The sequence below is a fragment of the Meriones unguiculatus genome, chromosome 2 (assembly GCF_030254825.1).
Source record: "Meriones unguiculatus strain TT.TT164.6M chromosome 2, Bangor_MerUng_6.1, whole genome shotgun sequence".
NCBI lineage: Eukaryota > Metazoa > Chordata > Mammalia > Rodentia > Muridae > Meriones > Meriones unguiculatus.
In genome coordinates, this window is record NC_083350.1 from 60467102 (window position 1) to 60492616 (window position 25515).

Genomic DNA, 25515 nt, shown 5'->3' on the forward strand with positions numbered 1-25515 from the left:
TGGATACTTTATTAACTTGGTCATTACAAATTTGAGAATGAACTTGTTGAAATCTGCAAAGTGTTTCTGATCTCTTGCCTAGAAAGACTAGAATCTACATACAGAGCCAGGAACAGCATATTGCATTGAGTCTTCAACATATGAAGATAGTATATCTTTTGCCAACACTTAATAGGTTTGAATGTAAAGGAACTGTAATTATTTCACTGGATTCAGTTTTGAGCATTTCCTTTTTTTGTAGGATTTGTGCAAACTGCAGGACACTTTATTTTCAAATTCAGTTTCCATTTATATTTTATAGAAAAATGATTGGCTTCCATATATTGCTCCCTTACCTTTGATGGACTTAACCATTTGATATAGGGACTTAATTTCTTACTGACTTAAAAATGTGCCTGCACACACACACAACACACAAGACATACACACATTATACAAACACTTACATATCACACAAATACACACAAACCTCCCAACACAGATCACACACAAACTCATTATATACAAAAACATACACACACATGCACACACTCATATTCACATCACACAGAACGACATTTTTGTTTTTCTACTTTGGACTTTGGTTCTTTGCCTTATCCTACCTGACTGAACTGCCTCAACTTCCAGGTTAGTTCTGAAAAGAACACTGAAGGAGAACCTCTTTTGTCCTTGACTAGGGGGAAGTTTTCAGTCTCGCATTCTGAAGTGTGAACTTTTCCCTTTGTTTGTTGGCATATGCCCTTTCTTAGGACTGGAGATGTCATTCTATTCTTATTTTCTGAGATTACTAATTAACTATTGGTATTTTTCGGATATTATCCACACTTAGTTAGACCTACTGTACATAACTAAATGTATATTATATATTTTGGTAAATTCTCATATGGTGGATTGGATTCCCCGATTGCTGTTAGTTAAAGCAACTTTCCATATTTCCGAAAACCCTACCTAACAATTCAAGATTGAATTACTACTTCATTGAGGATTTCAGAGCAGATGCTTTTGTTTTATGTTCTTTTTTTGAAGTATTATTTGATATTTGATATTGATATGTATGCTTTGAGGACTTTAGATACAAATTCACTTTCTTTACCTCATAGAAGGTAACATAGTCACTTTTGGAGTGGGCTTCAGCAGCCCTGAGTTTATTGTCATATTTTGAGTTATTGAATTTATGAGTAGAGATTACTCATGGTCCACTTTTATTACATTTATATTCCAGAAGTCAAAGGGATATTCCCACTTTTATCTTTAAAAAAATTAGTACTACTTATTTTTGCCATTTTACCATTAATTGTATTGGTTACATTTTAAACATTTTTCTATGCTTTTTAAAGAAATCTTTTGCTTTTACTTCTTTTGCAATTACAGTTTATTCATTCTTATGCTTCCTTGTTTTTTCCTGTTTGTGCTTAATATTTTTCTATTATCCTTCATTATATACTATTTTGCATTGCTAATCTTGAATTTACTTGTCTATCATAAAATACAAATTTAACGATTCATTTCCTGCTGTTTTTATCATATTTTCACACATATATCACATATTTGTAACTGTTTTCACACTTTCTTCTGTCTAACACACTAGAACTTTAATCTGCAATCATTACTCTAAGCTCCCAGATTATTCCTTCCTTCTTGTTTGTAACCATCCATTCTAAAAATAATAAGAAAAAAACCCTAGGTCTCATATTCTTCCATGCATTTATTTCATTATGCATTTCCCATGGGCCTGCCATATATAGAAATATTCACACATTCTACAGAAGAACACAAATTTAAGCATTTGTTCACTTAAAGCGACTTGTCTTCCATTTAACTTTTTTTTTTTCAATGCAGTTTATTCAGGAACCTTGAACAATCATCTGACCCTGGGGAAAGCCAGCCCACAGCTTAAATAGCCTCTGGGTAGCCAACCCAGGCGTGCCACGGGGGCAATGCAGATAGGTCCACATACACGGAAGTAAGCCAGATCCTCAGCCTTAGCCAAATGTGGAATTGTTCCTGACAGAGAGCACTCACCATCGGGAAGGTGGAAGGCGGAAACCAGCTCCATCTTTAAGGCACAGCATTCCGCAGCTCTCTACAGTTCCCCCTTTTTGTTTTAGACGCATCAGGCAAGAGTAGAGGTCTGATCTCTGATATTAGAAATAAATTGGGACTTTGTACCGATGTTCATTTAGGTGTCATCCACCCAAAGAGCATCAGACCCGTCTGATACCTTTTTCTCAGAGGCGGGACCTGGGGTATCAACCCGCATGCAATCAGACATGCTCTTCTCTGGGTCCAAAGCGGCTGACCCTGAGTGCAGTGCTTAGCCTCGCATCCTGAGCATAACATTTTAGCTTTTTATGGTAGCTAACCATGCTTGGGGAGAATGTCCTGCTTCAATGGCTGTAAAGGCCTGAATGATCATGGCTGCATCACACTGTTGTGAGACTCTAATCTTGCATATATACCACAGGCAAACCAAGGAGACCAACACCAGAAGGCCTGCTAACGCTCCCATGCCCGCCCATTCCTTCAGATGATTCATGGCTGCAGCAATCCATGATGATAATCCTGTGGCTAGTCCTGCGTCCACTCTGGTAGAATTTACTGTGACAATGGCCACTCTCAGCTGCTCCATCGTAGTATCGAATTCTCCAGTCCAATTACCTAAAATATAGCTCTACAATTGTTTAGACAGATTTGCAGCACAGGAAAAATTCTCATGTTATATGCTAGTGACTCAAAGTCCAGCATATTTTCATTGACAGCCAAGTTGAGCGATTTGCCATAGGGTATCAATTTGCTCCTGCAAGAGGTCAATCCTCTGATTGAACACCATCAAGCCTCCTCTTAGTTGAGCATTAATTCCTTTATGTACAACTAAGGCATGAGCTACATTGGCTAAATGATTATTCAGGGTCTGAGCAGTCTGCCCAGTATGACTCATGGCTAACGCCCCGGTGGTAGCTCCAACAGCCGCCAATGAGATGGTAGTAACAATGGTGGCTGTAGTTCCAAGATCCCTTTTCTGTCTGAAGAGAGTCATAGCGTGAGGGGCATCAACTGGCACAGGCACCCAGTGAGGCATGCGAGTAACCAGGGCATACCTAAATTTACTAGCATTCCAGCATTGGGCAAAAAAGCAAGTATCATTACCACAATTACTTGGCTCTATCTGGCTAATAATGAATAAAAATGGGGGATATAGACAAACAGGTGTGGGCTTATAGGAAATATTATGAGAAGCCTTAACCCCCTCGTTGGAACATCCTGCGTCAGTTCTAGAACTAGCAGTGGTGGTGTCCGAGGTCTGAGTAGGTTCAGGAGACCATTGCCCCCAGGGGCGAGACGTGCTCCATGCCAAATGACTTTAACTTTTATATATTCGTCTCATTTCCATTATCATACCTCTGTATTCAGCAGTAGAGATTACTACATTATTTTTAAAGGTACTTTATCAAAAGAAAGTTTTGTTGAGTAAGATGTTTTTAGTTGATTTATTTAATTATTTTATGTTATATCTGTCACTGCTACCCCCATTTTGTTCATGTCTCACCAAGAAATGTCATGCAACAAGATGAGATGAAGTCCTTAAACCGGTATTTAAAAGTTCACACATAATTTTTAAAAAATGCACTATTTTCTTTTTTTTTCTATTTTTCTGTTTTATATCCTTGAAGGAATGTACTACACACTTACTAGACAGTTCTGCCTCCTGTAATGATTTCTAAAATCTCTGATTTTATTAACATTATTTTAAATTTATTATTAATTGTTAATACTAATTTAAATTCTTTAAATTATCTTTTACTTTCATACATAAGTAACATAGTTACCTCATTTCTGATATTTTCTTGAACCTTCCAGCTCCTCTATGACAGCCAGCCACCACCTCCTATTCCTCAATTAGTATTGACATATTTTATACACCATACTGCATATATGTTGACATATACAGACATATATGTGTGTGTGCAAGTGTGTCTGTGCTGAGTCCACTTAGTATTGCTATACTTCTGTACACATGTTTAGGGCTGACTACTTGGGTCACATTTTCATTTTTATCTTTGTCTTCCAAACATACTTTATTTGGCACTGCCTTTGTGGTCTTGATTTTGTCTTCAGTGGTATCATACTGATACTGAAGAATTATTTTATTCATCTCATTTGAATATTGATTGATAGAATTTTTTAAATTATTTATTTTATTTTTTATTATTAGTTACATTTTATTAACTCAGTAACCCAGCTGTATCCCGCTCCCTCATTCTCTCCCAATCCCACTCTCCCTCCCTCATCTCCTCCCTGCCCCTTTCCAAGTCCACTGATTGGGGAGGACCTCCTACCCTTTTGTCTGACCTAGTTTTATCAGGTATCTTCAGGACTGGCTGCAAAGTCCTCCTTTTTGGCCTAGCAGGACTGATCCTCCCTTGGGGAGTGGGGAGTTCAAAAAGCCTATTATTGGGTTCCTGTCAGAAATAGTCCCTGTTCCCCTTACTATGGGAAACCAGTTGGTTACGGAGCTACCACAGGATACATCTGAGCAGAGGTTCTAGGTTATATCCATACATAATCCTTGGTGGAGTATCAGTCTCAGAAAAGACCCCTGTGCCCTGATATATTTGGTCCTTGTGGAGCTCCTATCTTTTCCATGTCATACAACCTCCCCCTTCTTTCATATGATTCCCTCCACTCTACTGAAGGTTTGGTTACAAGTCTTAGTATCTGATTTGATACACTACTAGGTAGAGTCTTTCAGAGGCCCTCTGTGGTAGGCTTCTGTCCTGTTACTTGTTTTCTCCTACTTCCAATGCACATCCCATTTGTCTTTCTAAGTGAGGATTGATCATCTTACCCCAGGTCCTCTTTCTTGTTTATCTTCTTTAGGTATATAGATTCATTATGTTTATCATATCTTATATGTCTATATAAGTGAGTATATGCCATGGGTGTCTTTCTCCTTCTGGGATACCTCACTCAAAATGATCTTTCCTAGATCCCACCATTTGCCTGCAAATTTGATGATTTCCTCATTTTTGATTGTTGAGTAGTATTCCATTGTGCAAAAATACCATAATTTCTATATCCATTTCTCCATTGAGGGACATCTGGATTGTTTCCAGGTTCTGGCTATTACAAATAAAGCTGCTACAAACATACTTGAGCAAATTCTGGGTATATGCCTAGGAGTGGTATAGCTGGGTCTTGAGGAAGCACTATTCTTAATTGTCTTAGAAAGCGCCAGATTGATTTCCAGAGTGGTTGTACCAGTTTACACTCCCACCAGCAATGGAGGAGTGTTCCCCTTTCTCCACAACTTCTCCAGCATGTGTTGTCACTTGAGTTATTCATCTTAGCCATTCTTTTTTTTTATTTATTTTATTTTTCTTTATTAATTACACTTTACTTACTTTGTATCCCCTCTGTGGTTCCTTCTCTCCTCTTCTTCCAATCCCTCCTTTTCTCCACCCTCTGCATGCATGCCCCTCTCCAAGTCTACTGATAGGGGAGGACTTCTTTTCCTTCCTTCTGATCCTAGTCAATTAGGTCTCATCAGGAGTGGCTGCCTTGTCTTCTTCTGTGGCCTGGTAATGCTGCTTCCTCCTCAGGGGGAGGTAATTAAAGAGCAGGCCAATCAGTTCATGTCAGAGACAGTCCCTGTTCCTATTACAATGGAACCCACTTGGATACTGAACTGCCATGGGCTACATCTGTGCAGGGATCTTAGGTTATCTCCATGCATGCTACTTGGTTGGAGTATCAGTCTCAGGGAAGACCCCTGTGCTCAGATTTTTTTGGTTCTGTTGGTCTCCTTGTGGAGTTCCTGTCCCCTCCAGATCTTACATTTTCCCACTTCTTTCATAAAATTCCCTGCATCTTATTGAGGCAAAAAAGTTGATGAAACTTTGTAATTGCAGTGTCTGACATTATAAGAGACACAGTCACTCTGGATACTTCTTGCTACTCTGGCTCTTACAGAATTTCCACTCTCATTTCTGAAATTATCCTTGAGTCTCACATGTAGGAATTACATTTTAGATGTATAAGCTGAGACTCGGCTCCACAATTCTGTATCTTTGGTTGTGTATTTTTTTAAAAAAATTAAAATTCACTTTACATACTTGTCATAAATCCATCCCAGCTCTCTTTCTAGTCCCAGCCTCCCTCCCACTCTGCTCCCTTTTTCCTCAGAGAAAGAGGAGCACCCTTTCCCACCTAGCCTCACTCATCAAATTGCATCAGGACTGAGCATGTCTTTTTCCCCTGTGGCCTGGCAGGCAATCTTGCCATGGGAAAGTGATAAAAAGCTGGCAAGGGGGTCCCTGTCAGATGCAGTTGCCAGTTCCCTTACTAGAGTACCCACATGAGGCCTAAGCTGCCTGTTTGCTAAAACTTTTTAGGGGCTCTTTGTAGGAGTTCATGCATGGTCCTTGGATGATGCTTCAGTTTCAGCAAACCCCTCTGGGACCTTCTTATTTGTCTTTCTTGATCATTGTGTGGAGCTGCTGTCATCTCCAGGTCCTTTTTCTCTTTCTTCCCACTTTTCCACAAGATGCTCTAAGCATTGCCCAACGTTTGGCTGTGAGTCTCGGCTTCAGTTTTAATGTGGTGCTGCATAGCAACTCTCAGACCACAACTCTGTCAGGTTCTTGTCTGCAAGTTTAGCAGAGCATCTTTCATAGTGTCAAGGGTTGGCACTCTCCCGTAGGGTGGGTCTTTGGTAGGGAAAGCCAAACAAAAGATCTATTGGCTCTACATATTTTATCTTTTATCTCTGCACATCTTGTAGGCAGGATAATTTTGGGTTGAAGTTTGTGTGGGTTGGTGTTCCTCTCCCTCTACTAAAAAAACGAGTTTAGTTAGAGGTTGTCCTCTCCAGACTCTATGGCCTTTGATACTAAGAGTCTGCATAAGTACCACTCATATTCTCTCAGGAGAATACCCTGACTTAGTCCTTCAGCTTATCACAGAGATACCCCCAACCCTCGGTTTCTGTTTTCTTTGTAGTCCTTCTGTCCACTTGCCCTTGATCCCCCAAGCTTGTTTTCCATCCTCTCATCTCTCTGCACCCATCTCCTACCATGTTCCCTCTCTTCAGCCATTACCTCTGTCTATTCTATGCCCCTTCTGAGCAAGATTTATGTGTTTGTCTTAGATCCTCTATGCTCTTCTTTGGGTCAGTGACCTTTAGTATGTTTATTCTGTACTATACGACTAAAATCTACTTATAAGTGAGCACATGCCATATATGTTTCTCTAGGTGTAGGTCTGGGTTACCTCTCTCAGAATTATCTTTTCTAGTTCCATTCATTTGCCTGAAATTTTCATGTTGTCTTTGTTTTTAATAGTTTAGTAGTATTCCCTGGTGTAAATGTGCCATAATTTCTTTATCCATTCTTTGGTTGAGGGACATCAGGGTGGTTTCCAGATTCCGGCTATTGTGAATGAAGCTGCTATGAACATAGTTAAGCAAGTGTTCTTTTTGTATGACAGAGGTATATCTGGGTCTTGAGGTAAAACTATTCCAAATTTTCTGAGAAAATGCCAGATTGATTTTCAAAGGAGTTGTACAGGTTTACACTCTCACCAGCAACCTTGCCAGCATTTGTTTTTGCTTGAGGTTTTGTTCTTAACCATTCTGACCTGTGTGAGATGGAACCTCAGAGTCATTTTGATTTACATTTCCCTGATGCCTCAGGAAGCTGAGCATTTCTTTAAGTGCCATTCGATATGCTTCTGTTGAGAAATCTGTTTAGTTCTGTGCCCTATTATTTTCCAATTTTATATTTTATTATAATGCTCTAGCAATCAATACAGTGACAATGAAGACAGACTGAAGCTGAAAAAGATACTAGGTCTCAGAAATAACCCTCCTATGCATAGTGGGATGTTTTCCACCAAAAGGCAACGTAGAAAGCTGGATATTCACATGCAAAGAAAAGAAAGTCAGACCCTTACATCATACACAAAGAGTAACTCAAAATGGATCCTAGCTGTGCCCCATTTTTTAATTGGGTAACTTTGTTTATTGGTGTTTGATTCCTTGAGTTCAGTATATACTGTGGATATTAGCCCTTTTATCAGATGTAAGCTTGTTGAAGATCATTTCCCCATCTGTACACTGATGTTTAATTCTAATGACTGTGGCCTTTGCCTTACAAAAGCTTTTAAATTTCAAGAGGTCCCATTTATTAATTGTTGATCTTAGAAACTGAGAAAGAGCATCAGAATGCTTTCCAGAGTGGTCTTACAGATGTAGCCCATGGTAGTTCAGTATCCAAGTGGGATCCACTGCAATAGGAATAGGAACTGCATCTGATATGAACTGATTGGCCTGCTCTTTTATTACCTCCCCCTGAGGGGGAAGCAGCATTACCAGGCCACAGAAGAAGACACTGCAACCACTCCTGATGAGACCTAGTTGACTAGGATCAGAAGGAAGGAAAAGAAGACCTCCCTTATCAGTGGACTTGGGGAGGGGCATGCATGCAGAGGGTGGAAGAAGGGAGGGATTGGAACAGGAGGAGGGAGTGAACCACAGAGGGGATACAAAGTGAATAAAGTGTAATTAATAAAGAAGAAAAAAAAGAAACTGAGCTGTTGATGTTTTGTTCAGGAAGATGTCTCCTGTGCCAATGAGTTCGAGGCTCTTTCCCACTTTCTCTTCTGATAGATGTAGTGTATCTGGTGTTATATTGCATTCTTTGATCCACATGGATTTGAGTTTTTTGCAGAGAGGTAAACAAAGATATATTTGCATTTTTCTACATGTACACATCCAATTAGGTCTTCACATTTGTTAAAGAGGCTGTCTTTTTTATTTTTATTTTTATTTTCATTTTATGGTTTTGACTCCTTTTCCAAAAATCAATTGACCATAGGTATGTGGGTGTATTTCTGGCTCCTCAATTCAATTCCATTGATTTCTATTATTGTATAGAATTGTTTTAAGTTTTCTGAGTTTTGGTTTGTTTGTTTCTTTTTCCCTATGAAGGTGAGAATTGTTCTTTCAAGGTCTGTAAAGAACTATGTTGGTATTCAATAGAGATTGCATTGAATCTGTAGATTGCTTTTGGTAAGATGGCCATTTTCACTATGCTAATCCTACCGATCCACAATGGGATATCTTTCCATTTTGTAATATCTACTTCAATTTCTTTCTTCAGAGACTTGAAATTCTTGTCATACAGGTCTTTCACTTGCTTGGTTGGAGTCACACCAACATACTTTCTATTATTTGTGGCTATTTTGAAAGATGTAGGTTTCCTATTTTCTTCCCAATCTCATTTCTTCTCTGTGTGCAGGAGCAGTACTGATATTTTTGAATTAATCTTGTATCCAGCCACTTTGCTAAAGCTGTTTATCAGCTGTAGAGATTCTTTGGTAGAATTTTGGGGGTTGCTTCCATACACTATCATATCTTCTGTGAAGAATGGTTCTTTGACTTCTTCCTTCTCAATTTGAATCCCCTTGTTTTCCTTTAGTTGTGTTATTCTCTAGATAAACTTCAGGTACTATATTGAAGAGGTATGGAGAAAGTGGGCAGCATTGTCTTGTCACTGATTTTAGTGAAAATGCTTTTAATTTCTTTCCATTTAATTTGATGTTGTCAATCAGCCTGCTGTATATATCCTTTATTATGTTTAGGTAAGAGCATTTTATTCCTAATTTCTCCAAGGCTTTCAACATGAAGGGTGTTGGATTTTGTCTAAGGCTTTTTCTGTTTCTAATGTGAAAGACTATCATGTGCTATTTTTTAGCTGAATTTGTTTATATGGTAGAGTATGTTGATGAATTTTCCTAGGCTGAACCATCCCTGCATCTTTGAGATGAAGCATATTTAATCATGGTGGATTATATATTAGATATATTCTGGGATTAATTTTGTGAGTATTACAATGAAATGCTACTGAGCAATTAAAATCAAGGAAATCATGAAATTTGCAAGCAAATGGTGGGAACTAGAAAAGATCATCCTGAGTGAGGTATCCTAGAAGCAGAAAGACACACATGGAGTATACTCACTTATAAGCAGATATTAGACGTATAATATATGATAAACATACTAAAATCTGTACACCTAAAGAAGCTAATCAAGAAGTAGGACTCTGGGTAAGATGATCAATCCTCACTCAGAAAGGCAAACAGGACAAACATTGGAAGAAGGAGAAAACAGGGAACAGGACAGGAGCCTACCACAGAGGGCCTCTGAAAGGCTCGACCCAGCAAGGTACCAAAGTAGATGCTAAGTCTCATAGCCAAACTTTGGGCAGAGTGCAGAGAATCTAAGGAAAAAAGGGGGAGATAGGAAGACCTGTAAGAGACAGGAGCTCCACAAGGAGAGCAACAGAACCAAGAAATCTGGGCCCAGGGGTCTTTTCTGAGACTGATACTCTAACCAAGGATCATTCATGGAGATAACCTAGAACCCCATGGCAGCACAGTCTCCAAGTGTGTTCCTTAGTAATGGGAACAGGGACAGTCTCTGACATGAGTTCAGTGGCTGGCTCTTTGATCACTTCCCCCTGATCAGGGAGGAGCCTTACCAGGCCACAGAGGAAAACAATGTAGCCCAGTCCTGATGAGACCTGATAAGGTAAGTTCAGATGGTAGGGGAAGAGGACCTCCCCTATCAGTAAACTTTGGGAGGGGCATGGGAGGAGTTGAGGGAGGGAGGGTGGTATTGGGAGAGGATGAGGGAGGGGGCTACAGCAGGGATACAAAGTGAATGAACTGTAATTACTAAAAAAGTAATGCAAAAAAGAAAAATATTTATGAGTATTTTAATGAGTATTTTTGCATCTAATGTTCATGAGTGAAAAGAGAAATTGGTCTGAAATTCTCTTTTTTGGTTGAGTCTGTGTGGTTTAGGCATCAGGGTGACTGTGTCTTTATTGAATGAGTTTGGCAATGTTTCTTCAGTTTCTATTTTGTGGAATAATTTAAAGAGTATTGGTATTAGCTCTTCTTTGAATGTCTGTTAGAATTCTGTGCTAAAACCATTTGGACCTGGACTTCTTTTGGTTGAGAGACTTTTGATGATTGTTTCTATTTCCTTAGTGTTACTAGGACAGTTAAAAATGTTTACCTGATCTTGATTTAGCTTTGGTAAGTAAAATCTATCCAGAAAATCCTCCATTTCCTTTAGGTTTTCCAATTGTGTAGAATACAGTCTTTTGAAGTAAGACCTAATGATATTTTTGGTTTCTGTAAGTGTCTTTTGTTGTGTATCCCTTTTCATTTCTGATTTTTTTTAAATTGTATATTCTCCCTCTGTCTTTTAGTTAGTTTAGCTAAGGGGATGTCTACCTTGTTGATTTTCTCAAAGAGCCTGCTCTTGGATTCATTGATTCTTTGCATTGCTCTCTTTGTATCCAGTTTATTGATTTCATCACTGAGTTTGGTTATTTCCTGTCATCTACTAATCTTTGATGGGTTTGCTTCCCTCTGCTCTCTCTAGAGCTCTCAGGTGTGCTGCTAAATTGCTAGAATGGGATTTCTCCAATTTCATTATGAAGGCACTTAGGGCTATGAATGTTCCTCTTAGCATTGCTTTCATTGTGTCCCATGAATTTGGGTATATTGTGACTTCATTTTCATTGAATACTAGAGAGTCTTCAATTTCTTTCTTTATTTCTTTCTTGACCAAGTGGTCATTTAGTAGGGAGTCGTTCAGTTTCTTATATTTGTTGAGGTTTGTTTAATCTGCAATCTTCTTATATCTGTTGAGGCTTTCTTTGTCACCAAGTCAATTTTGGAGAAGGTTCCATGACATGCTGAGAAGAAGGTATATTCTCTTGTTTTCAGGTGAAATGTTCTATAGATATCTGTTAGGTACATTCGATTCATGATGCCTGTTAGTTTCTTATTTCCCCATTTAGTTTATGTCTTGATGATAGGTCCACTGGAGAGAGTGAGGTGCTCACCCTGTTCAATGTGTCCGGTTTAATGCATGATATAAGCTTCAATAATGTTTCTTTTATGAATGATGGTACTCTTGCATTTGAGGCATAGTTTTTGAGAACTGAGATGCTATCTTGATGATTTTTTTTCCCTTGATGTGTATGAAGAGTTCTTTCCCATCTCTGTTGGTTGATTTCAGTTTAAATTTATTTTATTAGATAGGAGAATGGGCTCTCTAGCTTGCTTCTTGGATCCATTTGCTTGGAAAATCTTTTTTGAGCCCTTTACTCTGAGGTAATATTTATCTTTATTGCTGAGGTGTGTTTCCTCTATGTAACAGAAAGATGGACCTCGTTTTTGCAACCATTCTGTTAGTCTGTGTCTTTTTACTGGGGAGTTGATACTTTTGATGTTGAGAGATATTAATGACTATTTGTTGTTAGTTCCTGTTATTTTGGTTTGGTGTTTGTAAGGTGTGTGTGTGTGTGTGTGTGTGTGTGTGTGTGTGTGACTCCCCCCTCCCTTTTTTGTTTTGCTGATGTGGATTTATTTATTACCTGTTTTCCTGTGCGTAGTTGACCTTCTTGGGTTGGAGATTTTTTTTTCTAGTATCTTCTACAGGACAGAGATTTTTCGATAGGTACTGTTTATTTTTTTTTTCTTTTGTTTTGTTTTGTGGTGTATCTTGTTTTTTCCCTGTATGGGGCATAGTCGTTGGGGCTCTCATCTGTGGTTCCTGTAATATATCTGTCCAGGTCCTTCTGGCTTTTAGAGTTTCTGATGAGAATCAGGTGTAAATTCTGACAGGTTTGCCTTCACATGTGTCTTGAACTTTTACCTTGCAGCTTTTAATTTTCTCTCTTTGTTCTATAAATTTAGTGTTCTATTTGATATCTTGTAAGCTTCCAATATGTTTATAGGCCTCTCTTTATCTTGTGAAAGTTTTCTTCTATGATTTTGTTGAAATTATTTTCTGGGTCTTGGAGCTTGGATTTTTTTCCTTCTTCTATTCCTCTTATTCTTAGGTTTGGTCATTTCATAGTGTCCAAGATTTCTTGAATATTTTGTGTCAGGATCTTTTTTAGTTTTAACATTTTCTTTGACTGATGTACCAATTTCTTCAATAATATCTTCTACCCCTTAGAGTCTCTTTTCCAACTCTTGTATTCTGTTGGTGATTCTTGTGTTTGTAGTTCTTGTCCTGTTCCCTAGGTTTTCTTTCTCCAGGATTGCCTCATGTTGTGTTTTCTTTATTGCTTCATGTTCCATTTCTAGGTCTTAAAACGTTTTACTAATTTCCTTCTCCTGTTTGATTGTAGTTTTCTGCATTTCTGTATTTTGTCAATTCTTTCATCTGTTTGGTTGTAATTTTATTTTTTGTATGTGTGCTACTTTGAGAGCTATGTTTTGTCCCTTTAAGGCCTCTATCATTTTCATAACCTCAGCTTTAAAATCTTTATCTTGTGCCACAGGTGTGATAGTATCTCCACCATTTGCTGTGGTAGGACCACTGTTTTTCGGTGCTGTCATATGGCCCTGAGTTTTATTGCTTGTGTTATTACTCTGGCCTCTAGCCATCTGGCTGATTCTGGTAGTAGCCAACCTGGTGCTCCCTCCTCTGGGTTCATTATAGGTGTCCTGGGTGGGCCAGGAAGTTGGGGATCATTTGGAAAGATTACCAAGCCTGTGAGCATTACCAGCACCACAGAGGCCTCCTTGGGATGGGGACAATGGGGTGTGGGTCCCGTGCCTAGCTCACCTCTACTGAGTTTGCTGTCTGTGATGGATTTGGTGTCTGTGACCCAGATGGGCTAGGCAGATGGGTGACAGGTGGAAAGAGCTCTAAGCTGAAAGTTGTTCTGGCATTACACAGCCCTCCTCAGGATGGGGAACAGACAAAGAGGCTTGGGTCCAGCCCTCAGCTCATCTCCACTAGGCTCTGTGTCTGTGCAGGTATGCTTGTGTTTTTTGTAATGCTTTCTGTCTGTTGCAAAAAGGTGGCCATTTATATAGCCTTACATTTGTATTTGAGTATACCTTTCCTTTGCTGGATCTTTGTTGTCAGGTGTGTGTTAATGTGGTCAGTCACTGGTCTTAGTCTGATATTTCTTATTGATATTAATGAACTCTATACACTGGACTCTTCACATTTACCTGTTGACATTGATTTCATTCCACTATCTGGTTTGTGATCTTCCAGTTTTATTCTATCTTCAGTGAGTCTCTCTGTTTCCCATGCTCCAAGATATACTATATTGTAGTTTTTACCCAATGCTTGCTAGCCAGATAATGGTTGTATAAACATGTTATTTCACATTCTGCTTAAGTCTTCCCTTAGGCAAGCATTGATGGGCTGATTTGTGGGATGCGACACTCAATTCCTCTTGAAAGTGCAGTAAGTCTAGAATTTGTTCTGGTCAGTTTACAAAAGCACATATTTTATTCCCTTTTCCACAATGACTTCTACAGTCCAACAAAGGTATGATTATTATCTCTCCTTCCTTATAAAGCATTTTTCCTTATTGAAAATAGCATTGTTTTATAGTCCTATAAGAGAGGATGAACATACTAAAATACGCGCACCTAAAGGAGATAAACAAGAAAGAGGACCCGGGATAAGATGATCAATCCTCACTTAGAAAGACAAATGGGATGAAAATGGGAAGTAGGAGAAAACTAGAAATAGGACAAGAGCCTACTGCAGAGGGCCACTGAAAGACTCTACCTAGCAGGGTATCAAAGCAGATGATGAGACTCACAACCAAACCTTCGGTAGAGTGCAGGGAATCATATGATAAAAGGGGAAGTTAATATGACTGGGAGAGGGGACAGGAACTCCAAAAGGACAAAATGTATAAGGGCACGGAGGTCCTCTATGAGACTGTTTCTCCAACCAAGAACCATGTATGGATATAACCTAGAACCCCTCCTCGGATGCAGCCCATGGTAGCTCAGTATCCAAGTGGGTACCTAGTAAGGGAACAGGAACTATTTCTGACATGAACTTAATGACTGGCTCCTTTACCTCCCCCTGCCCCCTGAGGGAGGAACAGCCTTGCTTGGCCACAGAGGAGGACATTGCAGCCAGTCCTTAAGATACCTGATAAGCCAGGGTCCGATGGAAGGGGAGGAGGACCTCGCCTAGCAGTGGACTTGGAAAGGGGCAGGGAGGAATGAGGGAGGAAGGGTAGGATTAGGAGGGAATGAGGGAGGGGGCTATGACTGGGATACAAAGTAAATAACCTGTGATTAATATTAAAAAATAAAAAATTAATTTTGAAAAAGAAAATAGCTATTTAGAGCTATTCTGTCTCTGAGATGACATGAGAAGCCTCTGAGATTATACTTTGACTTTTAGTGAATGAAAACTTCTGCTGCTCACCACAAAAATAAATAAATAAATAAATAAATAAATAAATCACCTAAACACTTGTGTGGGTATGACTAGATCTTGAATATTGACTTTTAATATTATACTTGAATATTTTATTGTTTCTTCCATGTAATTTTTATTGTTTTCTTTTCAGAAGCTCATTATAAAATTAATTACAAAAGCAGGATCTCTTGGCTCCAGTGAACTTTGACAGATGGACACTGTAATAGGGGAAGGAAAACAGAAGCTTCAAATAGTCCCTGCAGTATGAAAATATACAGGTACTTGAAAACTAATTTCAACAAGAATTCCTACTGTTCAAATAACTCTCCACCAAAATATATAGTATTCAAGGACAGAACTACTTCAAAAAAGACATAGATGTTGAAAAAATGCATTGCTATATGAAGAGTAATTTCTAAATATAGCAACCAAGGTATGACTGGATTTGCTCAAATGCTAATACATACATATAGAGATTTTAATTTTTTCTTTATTTTTATTTTTTATTACAATTTATTCACTATGTTTCCCAGCTGTGGTCCCCTCTCTTGTCTCCTCACAATCCCCTTATGCCCCTCCGCTCCTCCACTGATAAGAGAGGTCCTCCTCCCTTTCTGTTTGACCCTAGCCTATGAGAACTCAACAGGACTGTCTGCATTCTCTTCCTTTGTGGTCTGTCAAGGTCTGTTTCTTAATTTGAGCAGAAAGATGAATATTGCTTTTTAATCCAAATTATTCTTCATTATCATCCAGATTCAAATTCTGTGGCCTAAAAAAGAAACCCATCTGCAAGATATACAGGTATAACAGTGGCACAGATTTTATGTAATTAACTAACTACCTTTTTGTTGGATTTAAGGACCACTGAATGTGATAGAACACATATCTGACACTGAAACATTGGCTAAAACGGTAAGGTTTTTGTCACTTGAATAGGTTAAAGGAAAACCTCTACTAGTACTCTCTTATGAAAACATAGCAAGAAAATGACTCCTAATTACATACTGCAATACTCATAGACCAGTGTATCACACAACCTCATTATGAAATCTTCTTACTTCACCATACCTGGACAGAAGACCCATGGCTGGATGATCTACATTGAGTGAGAGGCTTTAGAGTACACTGTCATAAATGGGATACCTTCATTTACAACCCTCCTCCAAGGCTCAGGGAAGAGGAAGGAGAAAGATGGTAAGAGCCAAAGGTGGTAGATGCCTCCAAGTACACAGAGTACTTTAAATACAGCATGAATGATTAAAATAAAAACAAGGAAATCATGAAATTTGCAGGCAAATGGTCGGACCCAGAAACAATTATCCTGAGTGAGGTATCTCAAAAGCAGAAGGACACACATGGTATATACTCACTTATATAGACCTATAAGGTAGGATAAATATACTATACACCTAAAATCTATACACCTAAAGAAGTTAAACAAGAAAGAGGACTCAGGGTAAGATGACCAATCCTCACTTAGAAGGACAAATGGGATGGACATTGGAGGTAGGAGAAAACAAGTAACAGGACAGAAGCCTAGCACAGAGGGCCTCTGAAAGACTCTACCTAGCAGTGTATCAAAGCAGATATTAAGACTCATAACCAAACCTTCAGCAGGGTGCAGGGAATCATATGAAAGAAGGGGGAGTCAGTAAGACCTGGAGAGGACAGGAACACCACAAGGACCAAATATATCAGGGTACAGGGGTCTTTCATGAGACTGTTTCTCCAACCAAGGACCATGTATGGATATAACCTAGAACCCCTGCTTGCATATAGCTCAGTGTCCAAATGGGTTCTCTAATAAGGAGAACAGGGACTATTTCTGACATGAACTTAACGGTGAGGTCTTCGACCTCTCCCCCCACCCCGCCCCCTGAGGGAGGAGCAGTCCTGCTAGGCTACAGAAGAGGAAATTGCAGCCAGTCCTGAAGAGACCTCATAAACTAGGGTCAGATGGAAGGGGAGGAGGTCCTCCCCTATTAGTGGACTTGGAAAGAGGCAGGGAGAAGATGAGGGAGGGAGGGTGGGATTGGGAGGGAATGAGGGAGGGGGCTACGACTGGGACACAAAGTAAATAATCTGTGATTAATAGAAAGAATACATTAATTTAAAAAAAAGAACTTTGAGACTGTGACAGCATAAATAAGAACTGCACAGGTTCAAAACAGACAAAAATCCAAACACTGAGAAGGCAAAATGAACACAATTCCCACCTGTACCCAAAAAGCTATTTGAAATTGATACTTGCTGGTTAAAGGAAAAACAGTTTTCTCCATTGGAGTTTCACTGAGTATATCAACCACACTCCAAATCAGGCTTCATTCCTAGGAGTAGATGGCAAACTTAAAAGAGACTCCTTACACCCTACCACAAATGCATAGGATTATTGTTTAATTTTGATTTACTTTAGAATTTTTGTCACATGGATTTTTGGTTTACTTTTTTTTTGAGAGTGAGAGAATCAAGCTGGTGGAATAGGGAAGACAGGACATTGTGGGAGGTTGTAGAGAGGACAAACATGATCAAAATACATTGTATAAAAACTTTTAATACAGAAGTAAAAGAAAATTTAGAAATGCAACCAATAATCTTATCCAGCTCTAAACACAGGATACACAGCAATGCCTTGGGCAGCCAATATATTCTCAATGGAGGTGACTACCAGTTGTCTGCTTCGACATAAAATGCCACCTTAATAGGAAGAAATTTGTATCTGGCTTTGCAAAGCCAGCACACTACCATTTCTGGAGAAGTAACCTACTCTAAGGAGAACCTGAAACTGCCATTTTTAAAAGAACAAGATTTCTAACTGTTTTAAGATTTTTTTAATTCGTTATTAATTTATTAATTCACTTTGTATCTCACCTGTGGTTCCCTCCCTCCTCCTGTCCCAATCCCTCCCTTCCTCCACCCTGTGCATGCAAGCCCCTCCCCAAGTCCACTGATAGGGGAGGTCTTCTTTGCCCTCCTTCTAATCCTAGTCAATTAGGGCTCACCAGGAGCGGGCAGAGTGGAATCTTATGAAAGATATTTTTTATGCCCACATATAAGTGTAACTCTAACCTCTCATAAAAGAATCTTCTGTCTCCAGTAGATGAAGGCTACTACAGAGATCTACAACTAACTAAAATATAGAAGTATATGATAGCTGGCTTCCTACATTCCTGTTTTAAGTGATACACCTAAAATACAACTCTTTACACCCAAGACTTGGCAAAATCATGGAACCTTAGGCAAAGAGACTGTAAGAGCCTGAGGATAAGGACATCTGCTGTCCATATTTTCCTCAAAACATGAAAGGGAATTTGGACACAGGAACTATCAACAAAATTTTTCTTGAAAAGACTTGTGCCATAGCATCATCATTTGACATACCAATGTGTCTAGGGACAATTCACAAAGCTCAACTACTAAAATAAGAGATAATTATTGGATGCTGAGAAAAGGATAGTCAGATTTTTCTTAGAATGAGCTACCTGATATGTCATCCAATCCCTAATGTCCAGCTCTAAATATATGTACATTATAGTAACACTGTATGGACCTTATGGTAGTTTGAATAAACATGGCCCCCACAGACATATGTGTTTGAATTCTTGAACCACGTGAGGTGGCACTAGGAAGTGTCACTTGCTGGAGTAGGTGTGGCCTTATTGGAGTAAGTATGTCACTGCGGCAATTGGCTTTGAGGTCTCCTACCCAATGTGGGGTCCAGTCACCTTCTGCTGCCTATAGATGAACCTGTAGAACACTGCTCTTCCAGCACCATGTTCATCTGCATGCTGCCATGCGTCCCACCATGATGATAATGGGCTAAACCTCTGATACTGTAAGCCAGCCCCAATTAAATGGTTTGCTTTGTAAGGATTGCCTTAGTTATGGTGTCTCTTCATAGCAAGGGAAACCATAGGTATAAAGTCCTTGTAGGAAACAAATATAAACAAATATAAACACACACACACACACACACACACCTTTGCACAACAATAATTAAGAAGATGTCATGAGGTGACCTGTAGAATTGGAATGATGTGCAGAAAGGACGGAATGTGTGAATGTATATATATGAGAAATACTAAAAATTGATTTAACACACATTAAAATTATAAAAATTTATTAAAATTTTGAATTATAAAAAATCTAAATTATTTCAAAATATAGACAATTATATTTTGGGATAAATTGTATTTACACATCAAGTTAATATTTGTCAGGATTTTTAGTTTAAAACATGGTTGCTTTAAAACACTTTGAATTGTCACCTCTGTCCCACCTCTACCAGGTACTAAAGCACACATCTTTGGCTCTATCTTCACTTCTATATCTTCACTTAAACATACCATTTTACTCACCAAAACATACGGCTCAAGGAATGAACACGAGCCATGGCGCTATATCCTCAACTCCAGTGAGCATTTGGAAAGATTATTTCTCTTTGAAAATAAAGAGAACCACTCACATGTGCATATTGCAATGTGAAAGAAGCTTTGTCAGGGCCTTGAATAGAGGAAGGAAAGAGGAACCCTTATAAGGTAGATTTTTATGGTCTCCTTCTACTTTTCCATGATGACCTCAAATTGAGTGTGTCTGCATTCACTGAATAGCAGTCTTTATAAGCTTGGAGAGTGCAAAATGTAACCCATACACTATCTCCCACTTTTAATAAAATTTGCCAGTTACTTTTGAAATCACATCACAGAACTCAGAGCTTAAGAGAACTGATTTTCAAAGCTGTGTCTCTTTATTCTTTGCGAGACCCAATAAAATCACACATCTCAAAATACCAACTGCAACATCAAGCTGCAGATTTTTAATGCATCTCTATGTGAGCTATACCATATACTAATGGAAAAAATCTTCAGATATGATGCTGAACTGACTACGCAAATCCTATGTTGAGTCTGCTAGATCTGATGAAATCCTTAATGGAAACTGTAGTTTGGTGCAGTAGCTCTGATCCCAGGCCTCTTTGTACGTAAGATTTTAAAATATAATAAGTCAAGGTGAGCTTTCCATTAGTTCATAGGGAACAGGGAATTACTAAATGATGTAACCTGTTGATGTGTGTTTTACTCTATTCACACTAAACAGCAAAACAAGATCAATTTGTTTCTCGGTTGAATTAGTTTTCTTGTGGGCGCCTCCAGTATGCATTCAAGAACAGCTTCCTAGAAACAAATTTATTTCCCTGAAATGATGGTCTTTATTGGCAACATCTAGTTCTTTTAATTTTACAGTTGGTTTCCCAGCTCTGATCTCTGTTTTCATGAAGCGTGAGCAAAGTCCTAGAACAGTTGAGTGTGCTTACCGTGTACTTTATGAATTAGTTGCTTCTTCAAGTTGGCAAAAGACATAGAATAAAATGCCAATTGCAGTAACTCACTCCCTCTTCTCCCAACTCTTTTTAAGAAGAACAATTATTTGTGCTGTATGTATCACATCTTGGTATTAAACTCTAATTGGCATTCATACAGAAAGAGAAAGAAGGGAGAATGAGAGAAGGAGAAAGAGAGAATTTACTTCAATTTATTGTGAGTCATACACATATGTAAAATCCTTAAATCTTGGCTTACCAACAGATAAAAGAAGGAAACAAACAACGTTATTTGCACCTATTTGCCACTCTTGGGTATGTGGAGGTTTAGACAAATTCAGTATAGATATACATTTTGAAAATTTAGAGCATGTGCCACCTTTGTCAGAAAGCATGGATTTCTTTCCGATCCTACCAGGCCATTTACTACTGATAAGATTTGTTGGTGTTTGTAACAAAGGAAACATGCTCTTTGGGGCACCTTCTGCTGCATTAGATGGAGTAGGAGTAACACAGCTGTATTTTAAATGACTCTACCAGCTCTGCCCAGAAGGACACAATCAGCCTGGGAGAAACTGCCATTAGTGGGTAAGTGAGAAGTGGTGTGCTCTGTCTCTCTAAGGGTCTCTTTGTGTCCACTCTGCTAGCTCTTAGTACATTGCCTGAATCCATTAAGACAGAAATGTTACCCCCATGAAATGTTTTTGTGACTAAAGAGGACATTCAGAGCTTTAATCAGTGACAGGACATCTAGTCTGACAAGACAGAATGACATAGGGGCCTTTACTCCCATCATTGCTGCTGAGCAAATATGCCTTAAAGGACAGACCATATTCTCATCAAATTGCCATTGGTTGATGTGTCATTGCTCCAGTGAAAATAATTATCATGAATATGTTTAGTGTAAATATTTATGTCAAGGGAACTCTATCTTTATTTTGTAGGTGCCTGATCCACAATAGCTCAGCTAACACCTTGGGGTTGTAGAGATAACTGTCAGTTTGTTTCAGATTGACCAGGGGTCAGGATAATGTTAGTGTCTTTGAAAGGAAGGAAGGATCTCACCTCTCTTCAGAGCCTGAGACTGCTGTGTGATGTCTGTTCTCTCCTATCTCAGCAACAGTCTTAAATGGACTGGCAAAGAGTTTGTAGCTAGAGATACTAAAAAGAAAAGTGGCCAGATTGTGTTGTTGATGCCGGTATGCTTTTAAAAGGTGTGTGTGTGTGTGTGTGTGTGTGTGTGTGTGTGTGCCTGTGTGTGTGTCTGTGTGTGTGTCTGTGTTTGTGAAAGCGAGAGCGAGATAGAGGGAGAGAATATATTATATGGCAGGTGACAATATACCAATGTTATGTACACTAGTATAAAGAGTTGTATAGGAAACATTCAGAAAAAATGACCCTTTGTGTGGCTTGGTTTGCATACATATGAACCTGGAAAAGACAAAATGGGAAGTAAAACTGGAGTAGGACTTAGAGTTTTTCTAGTTCAACTGACTGCATAGAAAAACAGAAGCCTGCTGCTCAAAGAATGGAACTGACTGACTCTGAGCCTCATATATTAAAATGATACAATATATAATATTTATATAATGTGTTCATATAAGCATAGAATGTATCATACAAATATCTCTTGTTTAAGAATTATGCAAATTAGTCTTCTGACTCTCAACAATTTATTCTAACTTTTTTAAAAAATTGAGACACTAACATAGAAAGCCCGAGTTGTTTACCGTTAAACCACCATGGCTCGACACAAACCTTTGTACCGCAGCGTTCCTTTCTTTGCCGCTTTTCAGAGGCTCTAGGTCTCTTTTGGGTGTCATGTTCTTACGATTTATTCTTTTTTCTAACATTGAACTCTTCCATGAAGAAATTCAAACCCTTGTACATAGAAACTCAAACTCACCACTGTGAAAAATGAAAAGTTCTAAAATCAGTCTAAGCCATCCCCAATGCCACGTTTCTCATACAAACTCACTATTCTCAGGCTGAAATGTTTTGCAAAAACAGTTTCTGCCCCATCTCCGATATGAAATTTGCTACCTTCATTGGTCAACAACAAAAATTCTCCAGGTACATGGGTTATGAAAAGAGGAACTGAAATGGGTAAAAAAAAAAAAAAAGATTGCAAAATGAGACTCCGTGTCTCTGGACCAAACGCAGAGGAAGCTTCCTGTGACTGAGTGTTCGTTTCACTTTACTTCCACAACTACAGTGACTTCAGGAACTTGCTCCCCTCATACTCTCCCCGCAAAGGTCTGATGAGACTTCATTTTCCTGAAGATTTTCTAACAGTCTCATCTGACCACAAGCGAAGAAAACCTAAGCGTCTCTGATTTGGGAGCTGAGAAGGTGTTTCACCAAATAAAGTACTTGCGCTGCAGCACAAGGAGCTGAGCTCCATTCCTAAAACCCGTCTGAAAGGCCACGATGCTGTGCATCTGCGGCACCAGGACTGCGAAGGTGGAAGCAGAGGCAAGACGATTCTGGTTCAGGGAGTGTCCCTTTCTCAAAGCATAAGGTGTAGCACAACCGGAGGACACCAGTGATCAACATTAGCTCTACACTCGTGTGCGCGTGCGCACACACACACACACACACCACACACACACACACACACACACACACACACAGAGAGAGAGAGAGAGAGAGGAGACAGACAGACAGACGGACAGACAGATTCACATCTTTCACATCTTAGATTTGAAGTTTCTGTATGCTTTGTCTGTTGATGGTGTAAATCAAATATTTACAACAAAATCATTTCTATAGTACTGTAGTCTCGTGGATATTGTTGAATAAAAACTGCACAATAATTTTTTTAAGCCAACTAATGGCCCTGGGGATAGTCAGATGCTCCCCACGCCACCTCAGCCCTTGTCTGTTTCTACAAAGTGTGTTGGTCCTTTCCTAATCATCATAGACTTTTAATGGATACTGTTTTCATTCTTTTTAATGGTTCTTATTGGATTCTCTTGATTGGACAGAATCTTGTTTGTGGGAATATATTCCTGGCATGAGGGGAATGTGTTTAAGGCAACACATCACCTCTGCACTGGTGTGTCCACCTCACTACCTGGATTCCAGCTGATTATGTGCTATAGACTTCCATTTTAAGAAATATATGCTTGAGATTTACTCTGCACCTAGCTGCTATTATTAAAACTTCTTCTCAATATTTTGATTTCATAGTCATGGCTCTTCAAAAAATGACACTCATAAAATATAATGCTGCTCTTTTTTTTCCCCAAAATTGTGGTGTCTTTGAGTGCACAGGACCATAAATAACCTCAGTTGTGCATCTTGTGTGTTCCAAACCTCAGCTTCTTTCTATCACTGTCAGGGCCTTTCTGGTCTGTCTTTTCTCATGCCTATGACAAACGGCTACATGGTAGTCATTGAGCGTTTATCCTTCTTTTCTCATCTACTCGTTTTTTTTTTTTTTATTTTCCTTATTTCAATCAAGCATTATTTTGAGATCTGTGATAGACCTATGCACAATGTGGTTTTGGAGCTTCTACAAATCAGAGATGAAGGAGCATGCTGCCTGTGTGGTCACCTTGCAGGCCTGTTTCTTGCTTGTTTGGATCATTTACTAGTGGACCTCCTGTGTCTCACAGGTTTCTGATATCTCAGCTTAGAGGGTGGCTTTGTGTCTGTCTACACGTTGTTCATGATAGATTTGGTTAAACCAAATAAGTGAAGCTCAGTTTCCCTTGTCCTGTTCTGGGTGCTGTGAAATTCCTCTGCTTTGTGAACTTTGTCAATATTGCATGCGGATATTTGCCAGCTTCTATGGGTACAAAGTCACATCTCTTTTTATATTCATTTTCTGTACATCCTTTGTCTTAGCTAATTTCTCAGTGTCTAAAGTCACAGAAGCAATGAAAGCACAGGTGTAACACATTCCTCTTTGTTCACATGAAGTGGTCTCATTCCATCAAGTAACCAGGTTTTACCCTTTACTTTCAATACTCGGCAATTGAAATGTTTGTTGGGAGGCAACTTTGAAGTCAGGGAAATGGCTTAGCAAGTTGGTGCTTGCTCATTATTTTCAGTGTAAGTTTAGTCCCTATAACTCATGTAATGGAAGGGTAAACACATCAATAAATTGTCTCTTGGTATTCATGCAAGCACTTGGAACATACAGCAATACACACACACACACACACACACACAAACACACACACATGCACACATGCATGCATACTCACATGTACACACTAAATAAATAATACAATAAATATTTTTACATTTCACTTTGCTTATAACTGGATTATTTTTCCAATTCTACTTTTAAAAAACAAAAAAAAACATTTGTAATCAAAAGTTACATGTCTTGAGCTGTATGATAGCCATTACTTTTGATTTCCTCAAACAAATGCATCATAGTGCGTTTTTAAGGGTACGACTTTTCCAGTAAGTTAACACAGACCAGGCATCACAGTTTTTGCACCTTATAATTATACTTCATAATTATCAAAACAGGAACACTGGAAAAAGTCTGTGACTCAGGAGACAGGATTAACCAGAGTCACAAATATCCACTGAGAGTGCGAGAATAGAAGCCAGGCTATGCCCTTGTTATGAAAGCCTTGTATGTTTCGTGAAAAACAGGGTTGGAAAAAAGGGTAAATATATTTTACTTAATTTTCTGCCTATAAAAATAGTATGTGTCAGGTGAGTCCTGCAGAGATTTAGAATGATTGATGGCTGTCCTGGTGCCATGGAACTGTCTCAGCCAGCAGAAGACTCACATTCTTTTCTTTACATATCTTTTTTCTCATCACCAAATTGTCTGTAACTGTTAACTACAGTTGAAAATATGTAAGTAATTGAGTCAACAGAAAACTTTACTTACAAATATTTCCATTTGATTTCAGGAGAATGGGATGTACTGACTAAGTTAGAGATTTCAGAGCGCCGG